The sequence below is a fragment of the Ischnura elegans genome, chromosome 13 (assembly GCF_921293095.1).
Source record: "Ischnura elegans chromosome 13, ioIscEleg1.1, whole genome shotgun sequence".
NCBI classification, from domain to species: Eukaryota; Metazoa; Arthropoda; class Insecta; order Odonata; family Coenagrionidae; genus Ischnura; species Ischnura elegans.
In genome coordinates, this window is record NC_060258.1 from 396,309 (window position 1) to 419,443 (window position 23,135).

General features: G+C 34.5%; 1 long non-coding RNA gene across 2 annotated transcripts; it reads right to left on the bottom strand.

Annotated features, from left to right (window-relative positions):
- Positions 1-1,641: 1,641 nt before the first annotated feature.
- On the bottom strand, positions 1,642-22,928 carry LOC124170369. Of its 2 annotated transcripts, none has more exons than XR_006867447.1 (3): positions 22,690-22,928; positions 4,537-4,634; positions 1,642-1,734 (listed from the first exon to the last, which is right to left on the bottom strand). It is a non-coding gene; the product is annotated as an uncharacterized LOC124170369 (long non-coding RNA). The 2 variants fall into 2 exon arrangements; XR_006867446.1 differs by lacking the exon at positions 22,690-22,928 and adding an exon at positions 11,540-11,647.
- Between the last annotated feature and the right edge of the window lie 207 nt (positions 22,929-23,135).

The following is a 23,135-nucleotide window of genomic DNA, read 5'->3' on the forward strand; positions in this document are numbered from 1 at the left end:
CAATGTTGAAATCCTTGGTTTTCAAAGATTGACGTATTTTATACGCCAGCGCGCCCGGTCCAGGGTTATCAACTTTTATTTCATCCTATTTGTGGAATGGAAATTATATTTCGGAATGGTTCTTTTAGCACTGCTTCTGAGGTAAACTGGTAGGTACTGAGTAAGTAAACTCCCTTTGGAGTAATGTGAATTACAAGTGTTCGAGATATATGGCATTTTATATTCACTTTGTGTTCTTATTAATTATGTCTGTACACATATTATTGCTTGTCGCGAGCGAGCTTTAATGGTATGTGCTCTTGCAAGAGTGGTTTTCATTTTTAATGTGGAAGTTGGTCAGTATAAGCAAAGAAAATATTGACATTTTAGCGCACACCAATCCTTGTAGTCATCGTAGCTCTACGTTTGTAATGACACTGCTAAAATACCTAAAGGCCATCATGATGATAAAAAAATTGTCTTATGTCAATGATTGCTGCAATTATAATTAATTATAAACTTGACGCCGTATGATCACAATGAAGACAACAAAAATAATGCCATGACGTAGTCTTGAACCCTAGTCTTTAGGGTGGGATGCCCTACCCGCTACCACTACTCCATCCGACCCATTACGTAACGAAGGATATTTTAAATTTATATATATGGCTTATGAAAAGTAACGCATGAAAATTAATCAATTACAGCCTAACTAAGACTTGAAAAAGATGGAGCAAGGTACGAGGTCTCCCCTTGTTAGCCTAAACGTCTCGCATTTTTATGGAGCGTTGGACCTGTCCTCCTTTTTCAAAAATTCAGTGACCATAAATACATCAAAGTTTGGTATACCATTTATAAATCGTTGGAATTTTCCTTCTCCCAACCAACATTATCTTTCTTGAACCCATCCTGGACAACGAACCATTGCAACAACCAGCCAGCACGGAAATAAGGCTAACATCTCATGATTCTAGTTGTGAAGGGCAACGTTCCGGCTGGCGTGAATACATACGCAACGAGTAAGTCTTGCAGCAAACGTCTTAAATAGGTCTATTAGTTTGACTCGGTTCTTACAAAAAAAGTTTTGGCATGATAAACGGCATTGTGCCAAAATATACCCAGCGAAAATAAATACCATTACCTATTTATTAAAGATTCAATGTGCCATTCTTACTACTCTTTCCAAACTTGAAGATGACACGTAAATGAATATTAATATATTACGCAATGATGAAGTAATTTACTCAAATGAGAAGCAGCCAAATATATATTCTGAAGATATTTTATGACAGCAAAAAACGGATACCCTCAAATTCTGTAGTTTTGCTATGCAATAATAGTGGTAGAACTAAACGGCGTAGGAGCTGCCTTCTGCTACTGCCTTGTGACGTCACGGCCAATATTCAACATGGACACCCGTTTTAGCGGCCTTTGAATTTTTCCATATTTCGGACGGTCATCTCGAATCAAGTATTCACTATTAGGATTTAAACTGTGGTTTTACGACATTATGTTATTCTGAACTCTAATTTAAAAAATGTGTTTGGTGCATTTGAAACACTAGTGTACTTCCCTATTAATGGCATATAAATTAGCTCATGTGCAAGAACATTAAAATATCAATATATATATTATTTAGAATTGGAATTATACTCACAGTGAAATTGGACTTCGAAAATGAAATGGCAGGCTTATTCAGAAGTTGTCTTCTAGCTTGCTGTCTGCAAGGAGCGTCTAAACAGCGTCTTCCTTGGCCTGAAAATAAACACAGGATTATCCTTCACTCATTTCTAATATTGCGTATCGTCTGCTTTTTATCCTGTCAACCAAACTTGTCCTGATCTCCCGAAATTGATGTCCTAACACACCATAAATATATATATATATTTCTTCATTTTTTCTTTTCTTTAACAATATTTTCTCATCTCTGATATCAATGTCCGTATTCCTTACCTCAATTTGAAACAGTTTTGCAGCAAATATTTGTTTACTTTAATTGATGACTGGAGCATGGAAACGGCAGAAATTATTTGTGAAAACGCATATACCACATAGTGAAATACAATTTTCAGAGTTAATGATAATTGCAATGGTAATTCGCAGGATTCTATTAATTATAAACAAAAAAGTAATACACCCACACTTTACACTTTCCAAACAGGTGCTTAACTGAACCTCTGATGATTGCAGCGCCTCCCTAAGATTTAAATAGCTACTTATGGGACGAAATATTAATTTCTCATTTTAAATCGAACAGCACTAATAAAAATAGGGGCATTTCATGGAAGGTCGGTCAGTTCGGTCAATGGAATAGATGTGGGAGTTCGGCCATTTTGTGCAGTTCTATCAAGTGTGTTGGATATCATTCCGCCCTCGTATTGCGCGAATTTCCTCCAGGGTAGCATAACCCCACACTGAGTAACACCTTCAACATGCGTCTCAGGCAATATAGGTCAGATTGAATAAGGGATGTATGCGGAAAATCAATTAGTAAATCCAGAATCGCACGATCAATTCGAAAGTCCCAAATGATTGATTGTAAAGTGATAGGTTTTCAAGGAAGGAAAGGAAAGATCATTCATTGAGCCATCATTTTATGAATCACACTATCATTCCCACCGCCCCTTAAACAATAGATTACTCCGTCAATTTCCGTATTCACCACTTTCATTCAATTAAAAGACAAGGGTGGCATTACAATCGCTCTTAGAGGCCGTGAGTTATCATTGGCTGAAATACTACAAGCGATGGTTTCATAGAGAGAGATAAAGGGACTAGAAGGAAGCATAATCTATATTAAGGCTATCTTTATCGGAAATCATCTGCAAGTTATACTGAAATACTCAATAGTAGAAAGCACTCAAAATTATGAATTCGTTTTAAATATTTCAAACAAAAAAGATGTGAATAATACCAATTAGAGGTAAATTTTAACAGCTTATATCCGATTTTTACTCGAGATAAGCAGCCTTAAATGTCTGATGTCAGCTTCGGCCACGCCCAGTCCATGAACCGTATTTCTATTGGCTGACGCCGCATGACGTGTGACTCACATGATTGCATCGTGATTAATGCTAAGAGAATCAGGACAAGCATTCATTCCGGGAAATTCGCAGACAAAAGTTAATTCCTAATGGCGAAACAAAGCGATAACTGTGTTACGGTTCGTGGCCGTAATCGTCTGCCGAATCAATTGCGAATGTCTATATGTTTTTTTACCACGTAACGATTTGCATCATACTTATGAAAGTCGAGAAAATAGTACGAGGAAGAGTATAATAATTAGTGTTGAGAATTTTACTATGGTGGATGAATAATAAGAAAAATAAATACCCAATTGGTCCCCTTACAACTAATTCCAGGAAAGTTATTTGAACAAAGTCGTGGGATAAGCTACAGCTGAAACAGAAGAATAAAGTTTTTACTTAGGCAGAGATATACCCGGATCAATTGACGCGGAAATCAGGATGTATATACAACACCTGCATAAACGACAAATGAAGATTAGAGGCGGCGAGTTCAATTAATTTTTAGCTAGTGCAAGTGAGTGAATACGATATCATCTCGCTAACTTTCATTTTCTCTGCTTTACGGGCATATTAATAGTTTTTTTCCATTTTAAAATTCATTTCAAATCGATATAATTGTAAAATTTAACTTGTATCAACATTTAATTAATTACGTCTGCAAGTTGATGCAACGAATTCCTCAGGGTCCCTTACTGAGCTTATAAGATGAGGCCGGGAGCCTATTTTAACATACGCAAATACGCAGTGTTACTGGAAGAAAGGTCATCTATCGAGGGTTGGAAGCACTACATTCGTGGGCAAGAATTATTCTACCAAGAAGTCGACTGCAATAAAGCAAGAAATGATTTCAGGTGACTAATGTGAGGGATTATGCGGTAATTTATTTTCCAAAAGGAAAGAATTTGGGGTCGAGGAGAGAGAGATCATGACACAATACAGCCCAATTCCATCTCGTAAATATCTTTCAATCTTCTTTCTTTGTGGGCGTATTCAAAGTTTTTCCCATTTTTAAATTCATTTTTAATTGATACAGTTGTCAAAATTGTACTTGAATTAACATTTCATCCATTATGTGTGTAGGATGATGCAAGGCATTTCTTAGAGTTCCTTGGTAAGCTTCGCATATGAATGCTGGAGCTTGCTCTAACATACGCATTGCACTGGGAGAAAGGTCGTTTATCCAGGGTTAGAAGCACTATACTCAAGGGCAAGAACTATTGTGCCAGGAAGGAAGATGCAATGAAGCAAGAAAGTATTCAAGGTGACAAATAAGAGGATTTTTGCGTATCATCTATTCCACATAGAAATAAATTGAGGTCGAGGAAAGACAGATCACGATACCTTACAACCCAATTCCTTCTTGTAAAAACCTTTAAATCTTCGTCGAACAACTTTGTAAAAAGCAGGAAAAGGCCTTCTTTCATTTATACGAATTGAATTGTTCTAATCTCTTAAATATTGCCACATAAAATTACAAAGGAAGAAACATTAAAACATCATAAAGTTCACAGAGAGGAATTGTACTCACAGTAAAATTGGACCTCGCAAATGAATAGGCAGGCTAATTCAGAAGTTGTCTTCTAGCTTGCTGTCTTCAAAGAGCGTCTTAACAGCGTCTTCTCAGGTCTGAAAGTAAGCGTAGGATTATATTACACTCATCTCTAATTTTCCGATGTCTTTGCTATTTATCTTTAAGTACTCGAAATAACGTCGATCATAGATAGCATGCGATTCATGCCTTTCAGGTCGGGTAAGGTCTACGATTTCCACACCGAAGGAAAATTTCCTGGATGAGTTATTGACTCACAGGTAATTGACGCATTCATTGGGGAGGTTTTATTGGAGCAAATAATAATGAGTGCAGAAATGAGAAAGTATTTCATGAAATTCATGGTTGAGATGACTGTCAGACTTCTAAAAAGGAAAGGAAAGTTATTGCTGATATGAGCTATAGAAAACGAATACTTTGAGTGAAGAATGATAATGATAGACAAAAATATTGCCGATATCTTTTGAAAAAGATCAATTTAATGGCACAAAGCGAATCTCTGAGTTTCAGAAAGGAGCGAAAGATCAGCTAATTAAATGATGTGAATTTCAGAAGTATGGCTTACATTTTTTCCAACTCAATAATGTTGTTTCACCTTTTTTATCTAGTGATACAGATGGTCATGCGAATTATTCATTGTTTGCTAAGATGGCCATCTCAGCGTAACATATTTCCATAGGATAGTAATATTCTCTTCCTTTATTGTAAGAAAGTGTATTTCTCATTAATATTAAATACGCTCATCAATTTCAATTTGGGTCAATGTTTATGATCCCAGCGGTTTCAGAACGGACGAATCAGGTTGTTTATGGTAGTCTCTGGCAAAGTTAAGTAAATACATGAGATACCTGCTTTGTAGGTGCATTCTTTAAATGTCTTCACCGGCCTGACACGCGCACGTAAGGTAATTTCCTCTTCACTCCAATATATTACGTACGTTTTATCTACACTACATATCCATAGGCACTCGACATAACGCGTCCACGATGTCTTGCTCAACAGATAGCATGAGATTCACACTTTTTCAATATGGCGCCTGCCGAAGAAATAAGTGTTTGCCTATTTGGCTGTGGGTTAAAGTCCTCGCCTGCAAAAACGAGGTCGTTGGATGCAGCCCCACTTGTGCAGGCATGCACCACCACACGTGTAGGCGATTGAGCTTGGTCGTTATCAATTACATTCCGCTGAAGAAAATGCCTTATAAGGGTTGATAAAGATTAATAGCAACGGAATGTTTTATTGAGGTTGTGAAAACGGTTTCATATGCATAAAATAGTCAGTTTTCATCATTAAATGTTCATTGTCTATTCCTATGTACTTGATTAAATATACTTAAATCGATACCACTTTATATTTGGCCTGACGTATCTAAAATGAGGCATATGATCTTTGAACCTGGCCTTAATATTTCTCATTGTCCGGTTGGCTTAAACTGAATTACAGAAGGAGCTACTAATTCTGAAGATACTAGACTTTTGTGAGGGATCAAATTTATCCTTTGAATTACTGAACAAATGTTGTAGTTATTCTTACTGATAATACATATCTTATTATAAACTGCTTTCAGAATATTCCCTAGAATTTTTAAATTTTTGGTCGAACGTAAGTTTGCTACATTCATTATATTTATTCTGCTTAATGTTGGTGGCGTTTTAAATAAAAATTTTTTACGGTTGTCGTTATTTACTAAAAATCGAATAATATACTCTGTGAAGGTTTGCTTTTGGTTATGATTAAATTTCTTTAGTAATGATGTTGATCAATCTTCATGTATTTGATTTTAGTGGGATGAATATTTACTAGTCTGTGCAAAAGAGGATGAAAAATGCGTTTTTGCCCGTTATGTACGAAAGAATAATAATGGAATTATTGTTTTTCGTACATATAGATTTCCTTCGGAAATCGTAAGAAATTTTTATTGTTGACTCGTTGTATCAAATTCGCCTGTTGGTTTGTTTGTACTTAGGGAGAAATCCTAGCAACTGGATTCCTGGCAATACGGTGATTAGCTGAAGTGCTAAAAAAACTCACGGATATCGCAGACCTGGATGATAACAAATTTAATTTTTTATAATAAAAACCTCTAATGTTTAATATCTTTAAAGCCATTATGAAATTTGAGGAGGGTCTTGATAAAAAAGTTTTGAATAAGTTTTTTATTTCCCTTGTGGATTTGAAATAATAGAAACAAAAAAAATACATTAAACCTTACACTAAGATAATTGAAAAATGAAAGTGAATGTTAATCCATCCATTTTTGAAGGATTATAGAAAAAATTTTGTCTCACCTGATACAAAAAACTAAAAATGGATAGGACACCTATGACAATAATGCTATTTGATTTGAAGTGTTTTAGTATCATTTGTATAATATATTTAAATAATATTAATTTGTCATTAACGCTGAAAGTTAAAAGCAGGTACTTGTTAGATTGACAATATAGTTTTTTTCTTCAGCTTAGTTGCACACGCGTTTCAAATCATTCGTTATTTAATGATTTTTTTCCAGCTCCCACGGTCAATAATCCACTCTGAGATAATTGTAAATCCAATTTCAAACTCGAGTGCATAGCTTCTTACGGACGGGTTTACGATTGCGCCAAACTGTTATCTCATATCGCGTGATGTCTCTTATCGTGCAGCCACTGTTACTATGTGAAGTCTTTTGCCGTGTAAGCGGAAAATTCGACATTTTTATTCGAAGTAATTACGACATTTCATATCTGAAGTATCTGTCTGTCATTTTATTTTTAATAACTGATCAACTATTGCACGTTAGTTTTTTAAAAATATGTTGTGTATTTCGTGGGAAAATAAACTTCTAATGGATTAATTTGATAGTGTTAGTTCAGTTTAAAACCTAAGGTATGACAGTGTTTCGCATCCGATTTGTTCTCAGAGATCAGTAACACACAAAATCTATTATAACTTTTTCTCACTAACTAATTTTCTCTTCTACATAAACGTCATATTTGAACTCTAACCAATCAGCGACGATTGTTCAGTGAAATAGTGGCCCAAAATACGCTACGAGAAGTGAATGAGCACTAAAACTTAGTTGCTGCGTGTTGATTGATTTCAAGGGACTTTGATTTCTTAATCTTCGTGAATGCAACCAATATACCTTCCTCCGTTACTATTTATCCAGAACCCCCTTCTTATTTCTAACTTTATTTCTTTCCACTCTACTCTGTTTAGCCTCCTTATAACCTATACATCCTCATAATAAACATCATAAATGTTATCGGTATATGCTGAAATTTCATAAATTCTTAAAGCGGCAGAAGAAACGAACAGATAGATTCAACGTGAACACATGATGCACTAAATAAGCTGCATACTATGAAACCATCTTTCGAACATCACTCACACATACTTATGTATGGAATGAATGAAACGAGAAATGATAAAAAGTCATGTGGAAAAAACGTCTAAAACCCTAGTATCCAGTGTCTAAACACCAACATGTGTCTTTTTTTCTATCAACATTCAGTTGAACTTTGATACAAGATAGTTAAAAGGACCGGCATTATTTCCTCACTTACAAATGTTTCGGAATGTCCTATTTTACTTAAAGAGATACATATAAAGAAGTAGGAGCAGGAGAATGAGTGGAATCAACAGTTATACAGTAATTTATATATGAATCCATGGGCTTAGCCTGCCAGGGGCAAGAGGGGGAGATGCCCTCCCCTTAAACAAAAGTCTTTTAAGTAGTTTTAGGACTGGATTGAAACGAAAGCCTATAGTTCACTAAAAATATTTGTGCAAGAAATGTAACTAAGCAAAGTTTCTTTAAGCAAACGATTTTAAAAAATAATAAAACGCTGTTATAATTATCTTATAATGTTAGTTCCATTGACCTTTTCCATATTTAAATATTACAACTTTAACAAACGTTGCTTAACCCTCCATCAACTTTTGATCCTTGGCACGCCGTTGTCTATTATTAAACATAAATTAAAATTATTTATAATATATAGGGAAATAAATCAGTTGATGTTTTCTAAGATTCTCTTGTTCCATTATTGATATATCTTTCGACCCCATAAATGTTATCAAAAATAGATTTTTTACTTTTTTGGAACAATTCTACTGTGTATAAATAAGCCAAACCGAATATAATCTCAGAAGAGCCTGTATTTAAAATTATTTTATTGGCATTTATTTTATCAATATCAGATTGAAATACAATAATTAATGACTATTTATGAAATACATGAAAGCATTTTGAGTTGAATGTACAACAAAATGTGTGTTCATTCTTATACATTAATAATATATAATATAATTCAAAACATTCATATACATTTTGGTAATGGGGTTCCAGACCTAACTATAGACGTTGACATTTACGGAACATGTGCGGAAAAAATCAAAAATGAATTGTGTGGATAATCTTCAATTTAAATGTTACAGATGTTTTTTTATACGTATTGCTCAAATAAATATTCTAATGACCACATCAGGCAAAGATTTTTTCCGAAATCGATATGCATCAAAAAGTTCTGTTTTTTAATATTTAGGGTTATCACCGACATCCAAAACAAGATCCCAGGTAGCATATCATAAGTCATTGAGTTTAAATGAAAGGAAGAAAGAAGGAAGGGGCTAATCAAGCAAGTTTGTTATGGGTTTCTTACGGCCAGGCCGACAAACATCCAGAGTAATGACAAAATGGATGCCAAACTTTCAGCAATTCCAAAACGCAAATTTTTTATTCAAGATTAAAAGTCCCTGATTTTACGTACAAAATTTAGTTTTCCATTGCACCCATACTACTTTCATGAACTTCATAAATAGTCATTTATTTTTTAAAATTCAATGTGTAATGATAAAATTAGTACCAATAAAATGTGAAATAAAGCAAATATTTTCTCTTCTGATATCTCTAATTTCTTTCAAACCATAAATCATGTCTATTTTATCGTGGATTTAGGTTAGATAATACAGCATATCACCGGACATAATAGAACATATCATCAAAGAATTTTAACTACCGAATATAAAGATTTTGTCAAATACGTGGCATGAAAAGGCATAGGATTATATCTGACGGTAATAACAGCATAATCCTACGAGGCAGCAATGTAAGGTATTGTGGGTTGGATAATTGCCTATACATACCTAATTCGGCCAATGTAAAGAAAGCGCAACATTTTGTTCGCGATCCGATTTCCGCTTAACTTATTGACGAAACACCTCTAAGCTTTAACATATAATAACTGAAGTTTAGAGGTTTATATGGGCGAATTAGAAACTTGAATAAGGGATTAATTACTCGAAGGAAAACGTATTTTTCTTGCGTACCATGTGACTTGATAATTGAAACATTTTGAGTATTTCCTAAAATATCGAGATACTTATTAAATGTCATTATTATCTCACTAATAATTGGTACAAACTTAATTTAATCAAATAAAGCGATTTCTACATGAATGAAAGTAAACTGAAACATTTTTTGCATTCTTTAATAATGTTGCGTTTTCGCAGCTTTGGCCGAAAATGGCATATCAAGGTTTGACTGTATTTTTATTCGTAATCATTTTATCGTCATTTTAAATCGTCATTTAACTAAAATATGTTTAAATCAAGCCCTAATGCAACAGTGAAATAAAAAGCCGTCGAGAGTTTCGTAAAAGATTTTCTAGAGAATACTATTTATTATCCACATTTTTTTTAATATTCACATTATTTGAAATTATTGATCCCAAATCATCAAATGGAATAAAATATTCTGTTCATTCAAATTGGAAATTAATAGAGGTCAATTACGGAGCTCATATGTTATTTTTACTCCAGATAAGCAGCCTTGAATGTCCGCCATTAGCTTCGGCCACGCCCAGCCCACGAACAGTATTCTTATCGGCCGACGCCGCGTGAAGTGTGAACAATATGATCAACTCGCGACTAACGTTAAGAGCATCAGAAGACGAATTCATCCCATTGGATAAATTTACAAATGATCCTCATAATTACGCAACAAGGAAATAACTTTATACCGGTTTGTGCTTTAAATCTTCAACCCAATCATTAAAGATTCTGTATATATTTTTTTACCACAGAGTAAATTATATCGCTCCGCAAATCAACGTAAATGTATGCAAGGAGGAGTACAGTTATTTGTACTTACTGTTAAAAGGTTGCTATGGCGAATGAAAAATACCAATAATAATAACTAAATTCGTTTTCTTGCAGCTAATTCCGGAATTTTACGGGAACAAAGTCGTGGGGTAAACTACAGCTCTGGGAGAGGAGAAAGTATTTATTGAGGCACAAATATACCCAGATCATCTGTTGCGAATTATTGGGACTATTAAATATCGTCTGTATAGACGGCAAGAGAAAATTGTATACCTGTAAATGCTTGAAATATATAGTTAGTGATGGAAGGAGATAAAGTTGCGATTTTGCACTTTCCTGTGCCCTGTTTTGTGGGCGGATACATAGTTTTCCCCATTTATAAACCATTTTTAATCAATACATTTATAAAAATTTACTTGAATTAACATTTGATCTTTATGTGCGCGAATGATGCAGAGCATTCCTTTAAATTTTTATCTAAGCTTCATCTATGAAGCTAGCAGTCCTCTCTATCATACGCAATCACTGTGGAAGAGAGGCCTTGTCTTTCCAGGGTTGGTATCACTGTATTCGTGACAAGAGTAGAGCTAGGAAGGCAAATGCAATAAAGCAAGAATAGATTTAAGGTGACACACGTGAGGGAATTTCTGGTACCTTCTTCTCCAGAGAGAAAGATATTGGGGTCTAGGGAAGACAATGTATGACTTATTACAACCCAATACATCCTACTCAAATCTTTCAATATTCGTCAATGCAAACAACTTTTTGAAACACAGGGATCGCCATCTTGGATTACACCCAAGGGAACTTTTCCAATCTCCTAATTAATACAAAATAATAAACAGAAACGTCGGAGCATTGAAATACCACAAAGTACAGTTATTGGAGTTGTACTCACAGTAAAACTGGACCTCGCAAATGAAAAGGCAGGCTAATTCGGCAGTCTTCTTCTAGCTCAGTGTCTTCAAGGTGCGTCTAAACGGCGTCTTCTCCGGTAGGAAAGTAAGCGAAGGATTATCTTACACCCATTTCATATCCTCCGTTTTTTTTGCTATTTATCTATAAGTTCTCGCAATAACGACGTTCATAGATAGCACGTTATTCATGTGTTCACGTGAGGGATGTGTGCGATTTCCACAGCAAAGGAAGATTTCCTGGATAAGGTGTTGACTTAACAAACTGAGATATATGGCGTATTATTGAGGAGATTTATTGGAGTGAAAACACTGAGTTAACTTTTGATAAAGTATTTGTTGAAATGCAAGTTTGAGATGAATATTATACTTCTAAAAAGAACATATGCTGACGTGAGCTCTTAAAAAAACAATTACTTCGAGTGAGCAATGATAATGATAGACAAGAATGGTATTTTTTTAAAAAGATCAATTTGTAGTACGAGTCGAATTTAATGTCTAAAAAACGGACGAGAGAGCAGTTAATTGAAGAATGTTAGTTGCGGAGGCATAAATTTAATTGTTTCCATCTGAATAACGTCATTTCATCTTACTAATCTAATGGGTCATTGGAAGAATTCATAGTTGGAACGATCGCTGGCTCAGCGTAACAAATTTTCATGCAATAATATTTTATGTATTTATTTTAACAAATAGTATTTCTCATTAATTTTAAAAAAAGCTCATTGAATTTGATTTGAAACAATATTTATTAACGTAGCAAATTCCTAATGGACGATTCATAATATTTTATACAGCCCCTGTCAAAATTTAATGAACATTTGAGTGATCTGCTGTCTACGTGAAGACTCTAAATTTCTTGATCGGTTTGACACATGTTCTTTGATAATATATCTCCTTTCCAAAATTACATACTATATTATGCATCATTGAAATACGAAAAATTCAATATTCAAGGCGCATCCTTACCCATTCTTTCATCAAATCATTTCAGTCGCATTATTTATTGCCTAATGTGCGGAATAATTTCAATCATAGTAACCGGTAATACTGACCATTATATACCAGGGTTGCTTTTTCCCGTGGTTATTTACCCACACAAAATTACGGATAGTTTGCTATTAAAATTTTTAATTACGTTTTCTAGCATACGAGGCCTATATGTTATGCCTGTTGCATACTTCTTTACCAACGCTGAAATTTGGGGTCACGAAGACTACACCCTCACGTAATTCGTCGGTTAAGAATGTTTTACATTATATGGGATTCAAGTAGTCGGGAATCGATATCTAATAAAGCTCGCGTAAGGCGTCACGACAAATGAATGCCATAACCAAAAATTGAGTTAATTCGGCGAAGATAATTTGCTGTGAATGTGTAATGATTATGAAAAAATCTTGCGCGACCTGTTATGAAAGCCGTGTTACGCTGATTTGCGTCGTTTGCGCCATCTATACAGTGATAATAAAAATATATTTTAGAATGTCTATTTTTATGTGTATTGTTAATAACCAAAATTTTCGTGCTTGGTTATACTTTTGAGTGCCTATATTTTGCGTTCATAGCAGGTTTTAGAATAGCTAATTTTATGGCTGTGTGTGAAAATAATTTACAGGCCAGGCGATAGCTATCTTTTACATTATTCCGTGCTCATATATTTAAGAATAGATGAACAGTTATGATGTGTATGAAATGTCGAATTTTTATAAATAAACCTCAAGGAATATGCGAATGCTGGATTTTTGAGGTTTGAGCTTATCTCGGTTGAAAGGTGGTAACATTTAATAGATCCGCGCTTTTTGGATTTCTGTCTTCGAAATTAACTTGATCGGCTGGGTATTGGTGCAATGAATTGGTCTTAGTTCGAAAGTAAAAAGAAGCTGTTATATTTTTTTAAGTATGTTGGGTTCAAATCTTTATAATCAGAAAGAGAAAAGCTACAATTCTAGGACAAGGGTCAAAATACGAAAAATCGGCGATATTTCACAAGTGCATCCACCGTAAATTTTACATTTCTCTTCATTACGTAAATATTCTATTCAAAACGGTCTTAACGCTTATATCATCGTGGTTACTAAGACGACGTTAAGTATTGTTAAGAGCGAAAGTGCGTATCCTCCGTCTATTTCATCTTTTAAAACGATATTGTAAGTGTTTTCTTTCCCTTTTTAAGCAACTTATGGACCCAATACTCGAACACGCGTGACACAAACATGTTTCCACCCCCCTCTCGAACCCGATTTCATCAAGCGCCTATTGACTCGTTATTTTATAATGTTCCTGGCTAAATATAATGAATATATGAGTGATCTGCTGTCTACGTGCAGACTCTAATCATCGTGATCGGTTTGACACATGCACGTAGGCTTTATCTCTTCTTAACACCACTTACCCGTTTTACCTACGCTATATATCTATAGGTACTCAACATAACGCGTTCGCGATGTCTTGCTCTGCAAATAGCATGAAACTCACACCTTTTGAATATGGCGCCGGGCGAAGATATTCGTATTTGCCTCGTTGAAAGTGGTTTATAGTCCTCGCCTGCAAAAACGAGGTTGTTGGATGCAGCCCCATTTGTGCAGGCATGCACCACCACACGTGTAGGCGATTGAGCTTGGTCGTTATCAATTACATTCCGCTGAAGAAAATGCCTTATAAGGGTTGATAAAGATTAATAGCAACGGAATGTTTTATTGAGGTTGTGAAAACGGTTTCATATGCATAAAATAGTCAGTTTTCATCATTAAATGTTCATTGTCTATTCCTATGTACTTGATTAAATATACTTAGAACGACATCAATTTATTTTTGGTCTTTCGTATCCAAAATGAGCCGTATGTTCATTGAATGTGGCCTTAATATTCTTCAGTGTCCATCAGCTTAAACTGAATTAACAGAGAAGCAATTCTTTCAGCAGATTTTAGACTTTTGTGAGAGAACATTTTTATGCTGAGCATTACTGAACAAATATTTTAGTTTTTCTTACTGATAATACATATTTTATTATAAACTGCTTTGAGAACGTTCCCTAAGATTTTCAAAATGCAGTTCGAACGTAAGTTTGCCATATTCATTATTTTTATTCTCCGTAATGATGGTGGCGCATTGAAAAAAACATTTTTATGGTTGTCGTTATTTACTAGAAATCGAATAATATACTCTGTGAAGGTTTGGTTTTGGTGATATTTCTTTAGTAATGATGTTGATCAATCTTCAAATATTTGGTTTTCGTGGGAAGAGAATGTTTACTAGTCTGTGCAAACGATAAAAATGCGTTTTTTCCTGTGATGTGAGAAAGAATAATAAAGGAAATGTATATAAATTATTCGTAATGAAATAGTGGCCCAAAATACGCTACGAGAAGTGAATGAGCACTAAAACTTAGTTGCTGCGTGTTGATTGATTTCAAGGGACTTTGATTTCTTAATCTTCGTGAATGCAACCAATATACCTTCCTCCGTTACTATTTATCCAGAACCCCCTTCTTATTTCTAACTTTATTTCTTTCCACTCTACTCTGTTTAGCCTCCTTATAACCTATACATCCTCATAATAAACATCATAAATGTTATCGGTATTTGAGGTAATTTTATAAGTTCTTAAAGCGACAGAGAAACGAACAGATAGATTCAACGTGAACACATAGTGCACCAAATAAGCTGCATACTATGAAACCATCTTTCGAACATCACTCACACATACTTATGTATGGAATGAATGAGACGAGAAATGATAAAAGGCATATGGAAAAAACGTCTAAAACCCTAGTAACCAGTGTCTAAACACCAACAAGTGTCTTTTATTCTATCAACATTCAGTTGAACTTTGATACAAGATAGTTAAAGGGACCGGCATTATTTCCTCACTTACAAATGTTTCGGAATGTCCTATTTTACTTAAAGATATACATATAGAGAGGTAGAAGGAGGAGATTGAATGGAATCAATAGTTATATACTCATTTATGTATGTAATCATGGGTGTACCCAAAAAGGGGCAGGAGGGGGGGATGCCCTCCCCTTAAGGAAAAGCCTTTTAATTAGTTTTAGGACTGGATTGAAACGAAAGTTCACTAAAAATATTTGTGTAAGACATGTAAATAAACAAAGTTTTTTTAAGCAAATGATTTTAAACACTAATGAAATTGCTGTTATATTTTTCTTTGTGTTATGATTCCAATGTTACTTTTGTAGAGCTTTTCCATATTTAAATGTTACGACTTTATCAAACGTTGCTTACCCCTCCCCCAACTTTTGATTCCGGATTAGTCCTTGTGTGTTTTTACACATGAATTGAAATTATTTAGAATATATTGTTAAATAAATCAGTTGATGTCTTTTAAGATTCTCTTGTGCCATGATTGATATATCTTTCGATCCAATAAATCTTATCAAAAATACATTTTTACCTCCTTGAAACAATTCTACTGTGTATAAATTAGTCAAACCGAATAATATCTCAGAACGGCCTGTATTTAAAATTATTTTATTGGAATTATTTTATCAATATCAGATTGAAATACAACATATTTGACTATTAATGAAATACATGAAAGCATTTTGAGTTCCATTGAACACAAAATTTGTGCATTCATATCAATTTTGATAATGGGTTGAAGACATAATTATAGACGTTGACATTTAGGGAACATTTGAAAGACAGGACGAAACGTCATATGTAGATACTTATAACTGCGGACCTCTTTTGAAATTCCATAGGAAAGGTATTAGTACTTTTCATTAAACTCATTATCAAAAAGCAGAGTTGTCTCCTTAGGGGAGGAATGACTTTTATTTTACATTAACGTTTTCTCCTACTTGTTTAGAGTCGGAATGTGCGGCAAAAATCAAAAATTAATGGTGTGGATTATTTTCAATTTAAATGTCAGAAAAGTTTTTATTAAAAATACGTATTACTCATATAAATAAACTATTGACCACATTTGAGAAAGTTTTTTTCTGTCACTGATAGTTATCAGAAAAATTCGTTTTTTTAATATTTAGGGTTATCATCGACTTCCACAACAAAATCCCTGCTAGTATATTATAAGTCCTTGAGTTAAGATAAAAGGAAGAAATAAGGAAGGCGCTTATCAAGCAACCTTGTTATGACTTTCTTACGGCCAGGCCGACAAACAACCAGAGTAATGACAAAATTGATTCCAAAATTCCAACACTTCCACAATGCAAAAATTTTATTCAAGATTAATAGTCCCCGATAGAATATAATAAAACCCTCGGAATTAGACAAAGAGGAACATGAAAACAATCATTTTATGAAGCTGTAGGTCTTAGTATTTTTTGATGGAATGATAACTCGGTTGTCACTGTGGACAGCAATTCCAGTTCAACGCTCCAGTGGGGCACATGGAAAGGTTTCAGCAGAAAAAAGAAAACACTATTCCACAGCCTCATGTTATTGGGGAGTATTTTCAATAAATCAGAGCTGTGGACCTACTTGTTAATGCAAATGTGTATTACCGCACTGGTACTCAGGGGAAATGGGTCCTAGTTTATCAATTCAATGGACAGTGTTTGTAGTAACGCCTGGAAATTGTACATCCAATGCAAAGGGAGTAAATTTCACCGGTAGACTTCACATCGCATCAAGCAGGGACGTATCTAAAAAGTGAAGTAAATGAGTAAGTAGATGACATATCCGTATGCAATTCACGTCCATAAATATTGAAAAAGATAGGCCTAGCAACTCATCGCGGATTCGGGAAGCATGAAAGGACGAATTTGGCAAGAGACTTCAAAAAGTGAGACCAGAAGTAGTTTCCGAAACGTCAGTATAAAAGCCATACCATATATGAATGTACAACATTTGTTTTTTCATTGAACCAATACTGCTTTCATATACTTCATAAATAGCCATTAATTTTTTTAAAATTCAATCTGCAATGATAAAATTAGTAACAACTAAAATGTGAAATAAAGAAAATATTTTCTCCTCTCATTTCTTTCAAACCGTAAAGGGTGTCTATTTTATAGTGGATTTAGGTTATATAATACAACATCTCACCGGACATAATACAACTTAAAATTAAAGATTTTTAACTATCAAATATAAATACATTTTTCAAATACGTGGCATAAAAAGTCATAGGATTATATCGGACGGTAAAAACGGCATACTGCGACGAGGCAGCAGGATAAAGTATTGTGGGTTGGATAATTGCCTATAGATACCTTATGCGGCCAATGCACAGTGGTCCCAATTGCGAATCTAGCAGGACAAAATTATTTTTCCCAAAAAACATAGAGCTTTTGTTGTGAAAACATTCAGAATTGCCAAGTTATAGACAAAAACACAAAATAACTCTATCATAGGTTTTTTCAAGGTGGTTTTATGGGAAAAATTAAAATTTTTTTATTACAAAATAATTTCGTGTTACTTTACACTTTGAAAAGTGTGAAGAAAATCATTTACAAATCTATAGTAATGCGCTTTTCTAAATTTAATGAACTAATTACGTTGAAAATATACTCCTAAACACAGGATTTACACATAAAATCGTTTTTCACAGAATGTGATCTGCGGAATATTAGTCACCTTCATCATTATTACTCTCCCAACTCTCTTCATTTCCGACATTTACCGACGCCACGTCCTCCATCTCTTTAACATTACTCATTTCATTAGGCGGAGGTAATATTGGTTACCTGAGAAGCTGTCTGACATCCATCGAGAGGTTGCAATGAACTAATACTGAAAAAATAAGGATCAGATGTGACTAATAGTAGGTTAAAAACATCTCTCATTGTGTCCTTTATTGAGTATTTAGCGCGTGATTTTCTTTGAATTTCCGAATATGCTTGCTTCTTGGGCCTCTTCGGAAAGAATTCCAATGGGAACTAATACAATGGAATGCAATGGGGGCAATCAATCACTTTTGTCTCATGAATTAGATTTCATGTACCGTGAAAGGCATATAATACCATGACGCATGTATGGTATGGTAATAGTATGACGCATGTTTATTTTTTCTGTTTTTAAGCATACTTCTCAAATTCACTTGTACTTATGGAGAAACCACAGGAAAGTGAGGTAAGAATTGCTCCAAACCATTGAAATAATTACTACTCCCATCTTAACCCCACTTAAATATCATCGTTAGTTTGAATTCATCACCAGACCGAAGGAAAGCGGCGACAACATCTTTCTAAGCCAAAATAGTATTATTCTGAACTAAAGCCAGTAATTTGACCTCGGCCGAAGTATCAGTAATGGTCAGTTCTTGTGATGGGGGATACAAAGGCAACTTTGAGTTCATCTTGTATGAGGGATAAATATCGCACCGTCTCTGGTTGGCCTCTCTTCTGATGTTTACGCACTTTTGCTTAGTAGGTTTTTTCCATGGAAAAGGACAAAGCCTCTAATGATGAATATGGTATTGGAATCAAAGGTGAAGACAATTAAGCCTTCTCATAGTTGGTGGCTCTCTTTGGCATGTTTTCAGTTATATCTTTTATAATTGCAGCCGCATCTTTTTCCCAGAGCTTGGCAATGAAATCTGGCTTGCAAAACAAGCTTCTACTTTCGATATATCCTTCAAAAGAGACTGTACGCATCTAACAAAATCTGTCGTATTTTCTGGAGCAATATTTCAACTTTTTATCAAAATTACTTTTAAATAGCATGACAATTTTCCTGATATCCTTTGCGGTGTCTATGTTACAGCTTTCAAATCGTAATATATGTTCTACGCATTTAGTAAGTCATCTATAGTATTTTATTCCTCAGCAATTGTAACAATTCAATACGATTTACCGCCGGTATCTTGAATAGCTCTGAATGCGACATGATTTTCCCCATTGATATAAAAATGTAAATAATTGTAAGCCATGTAATAGCTATACCATGAATATTAATAAAAAAAATTGTACCATACAAAACTACAATAGTTAAAATTAAAAATATTTCTTCTCTAGCGTAATTTACCCCGATATCCTCCGAGGAAATACCCCCCAGTCCCGCGTCTCAACGGCTCTCGTTTGTTAACTTCATGGAACAAAAAGGGCATTATTGTTAAAAAGCGCAAGTAAGCGCAAAATGTGATGAAAATATCTATAACTACAAGGACGTTTCCACATGTCTTTGAAGGTTTCGCAATCCTACCTCGACATATATTTTTTATAAGTCAATTTAAACAATTGAAGTCAATAAAAAAACGAGGTTTTAAAGACTGAGAGAAATCTAGTATTTTAAAACAATTATATTTGAAGAAAAATCACTCAAAATGATGCTATATACCGATGGCTATAAGATCCCGTTAGAAATTGTCGTTCCTTGCGTTATTGCTATCTAGCAGGTACGTGTTAATGCTAGCGAGTCAACCACCGTTTGGGTGTAGGCCGAGGGTAGGCAATTTCAACGCTTAACTTTGCAGCTGCATGACATTGTTATAACTTATATAAACGTTGTAAAAGTTAACAATCATGATGAAGCATTTAATTGCGGATATCGCTACACCTACGGCAACTTTATTTTTAAAAGTTGCAAACATGACTTTTTCTCGCTAGATTAGCGATTGGGACCACTGTGCAATGTAGCAAAAACGCAACATTTTGTTCGCGATCCCATTTTCGCTTAACTTACTGACGAAATACCTATAAGCTGTAACATAAAATAACAGAAATTTAGAGGTTTATATGGGCGAATTAGAAACTTGAAAAAGGGATTAATTAATATTAGGAAAACATATTTCTCTATACATGCAATCCGTATGCAATTCACGTCCATAAACATTGAAAAAGATAGGCCTAGCAACTCATCGCGGATTCGGGAAGCATTAAAGGACGAATTCGGCAAGAGACTTCAAAAAGTGAGACCAGAAGTAGGTGCCGAAACGTCAGTAAAAAAGCCATACCATATACGAATGTGAAAATTTTGTTTTTTTATGCACCCATACTGCATTCATGTAATTCATCAATATTCATTAATTTTTTAAAATTTAGTCTGTAATGATAAAATTAGTACCACTTAAAATGTGAAATAAAGCAAATATTTTCTCTTCTGATATCTCTAATTCCTTTCATATCGTAAAGAATGTCTATTTTATAGTGGATTTAGGTTAAATATTACAACATCTCACCGGGCATAATACTATAAACATCATATAAAAAACTTCACAATCAAATACAAAGATATTTGTCAAATACGTGGCATGAAAAGACATAAGATTATATCTGACGGTAAAAACGGCATATTCCTACGAGGCAGCATTGCAAGGTATTGTGGGTTGGATAATTGCCTATACATACCTAATTCGGCCAATGTAAAGAAAGCGCAACATTTTGTTCGCGATCCGATTTTCGCTTCACTTATTGAAGAAATACCTATAAGCTTTAACATATAATAACTGAAATTTAGAGGTTTATACGGACAAATAAGAAACTTGAAAAGGGGATTAATTAATCTCAGGAAAACATATTTTTCTTGCGTACCAAGTGACTTGATAAGTGACACATTTTGAGTATTTTCTAAAATATCGAGATACTAGATAAATGTCATTATTATCTCACTAAAAATCGGTTTAAACTTAAGTTAATCAAATAAAGTGAATTATATACGAATAAAAGGAAATTGAAAGATTTTTTGCGTTTTTTAATAATATTGCGTTTTACAGCTTTGGTCGAAAATGGCTTATCAAGGTTTGACAGTATTTTAAATCGTCATCATTTTATCGTCATTTTAAATCGTCATATAAGTAAAATAGGTTTCAATTAAGACCGTGAACATAGAAATAAAAAGCCGTCGAGAGTTTCGTGAAAATTTTTCTGTAGAATACTATTATCCACATTATTTCTTTTATATTCACATTATTTGAAATTATTGATCCCAAATCCTCAAATGCAATAAAATATTCTGTTCATTCTAATTGGAAATTAATTGAGGTCTATTAGGGAGCTCATATCTGATTTTTACTCGAGATAAGCAGCCTTGAATGTCCGCCATTAGCTTCGGCCACGCCCAGCCCACAAACAGTATTCCTATCGGCCGACGCCGCGTGAAGTGTGAACAATATGATCAACTCGCGACTAATGTTAAGAGCATCAGAAGACGCATTCATCCCATTCCATCGGATAATCCATCGGATAATTTTAAAAATGATCATCATATTGTCGCACAAAAAAAAACTTTGTACCGGTTTTTGCTTTAAATCTTCAACCCAATCATTAAAGATTCTGTACATATTTTTTTACCACAGAATAAATTATATCGCTCCGCAAATCAACGGAAATGTAAACAAGGAGGTGTAAAGTTATTATACTTACTGTTAAAAGGTTGCTAAGGTGAATGAAAAATACCAATAATAAATTCTCAATTCGTTTTCTTGCAGTTAAATCCGGGAACGTTATGGAAACAAAGTCGTGGGATAAACTACAGCTCTAGGAGAAGACAAAGTTTTTCATGAGGCACAGATATACCCTGATCATCTAGTGCGAATTATTGGGACACATAAATATCGTCTGCATAGAGGGCAAGAGAAAATTGTATTATATGCAAATGCATGGAATGCATAGTTGGTGATGGTAGGTGAATACGTTGAGATTTTGCACTTTGCTGTGCCCTGCTACGTGGGCATATTCACAGTTTTCCCCATTTTAAAGCCATTTCTAATCAATACATTTGTAAAATTTTACTTGAATTAACATTTGATCTTTGATGTCTTCAGGATGATGCAACGCCTTCCTTTAAATCCCTAACTAAGCTTCATCTATGAGGCTAGCAGTCCTCTCTATCAAACGCAATCATACTGGAAGAGTGGCCGTCCTTCCAGGGTTGGTATCACTGCATTCGTGGCAAGAGTAGAGTTAGGAAGGCAAATGCAGCAAAGCAAGAAAAGATTCTAGGTGATAAACGTGAGGGAATTTCAGGTAGCTTCTTTTGCAAAGAGAAAGATATTGGATTTCGAGGAAAGACAAATTACGACTTATTTCTATCCAATTCTTCCTACTCAAATCTTTCAATATTCGTCCATGCCAACAACTTTTTGAAACGCAGGGATCGCCATATTGGATTACACCCAAGGGAACTTTTCTTATCTCCTAATTAATGGATTAGAATAATCAGAAACGTCGGAACATAAAAATACCACAAAGTAAAATTATTGGAATTGTACTCACAGCAAAACTGGACCTCGCAAATGAAAAGGCAGGCTAATTCGGCAGTCTTCTTCTAGCTCAGTGTCTTCAAGGTGCGTCTAAACGGCGTCTTCTCCGGTAGGAAAGTAAGCGAAGGATTATCTTACACCCATTTCATATCCTCCGTTTTTTTGCTATTTATCTATAAGTGCTCGCAATAACAACGTTCATAGATGTCATGTGATTCATGTGTTCACGTGAGGGATGTGTGCGATTTCCACACCGAAGGAAGATATCCTGGAAAAGGTGTTGACTTAAGAAACAGAGATAAATGGCGTATTCTTGGGAAGATTTTATTGGAGTGAAAACACTGAGTGGACTTTTGATAAAGTATTTGTTGAAATGCAAGTTTGAGATGAATATTATACTTCTAAAAAGAACCTTTGCTGAAGTGAGCTCTTAAAAAACAATTACTTCGAGTGAGAAAT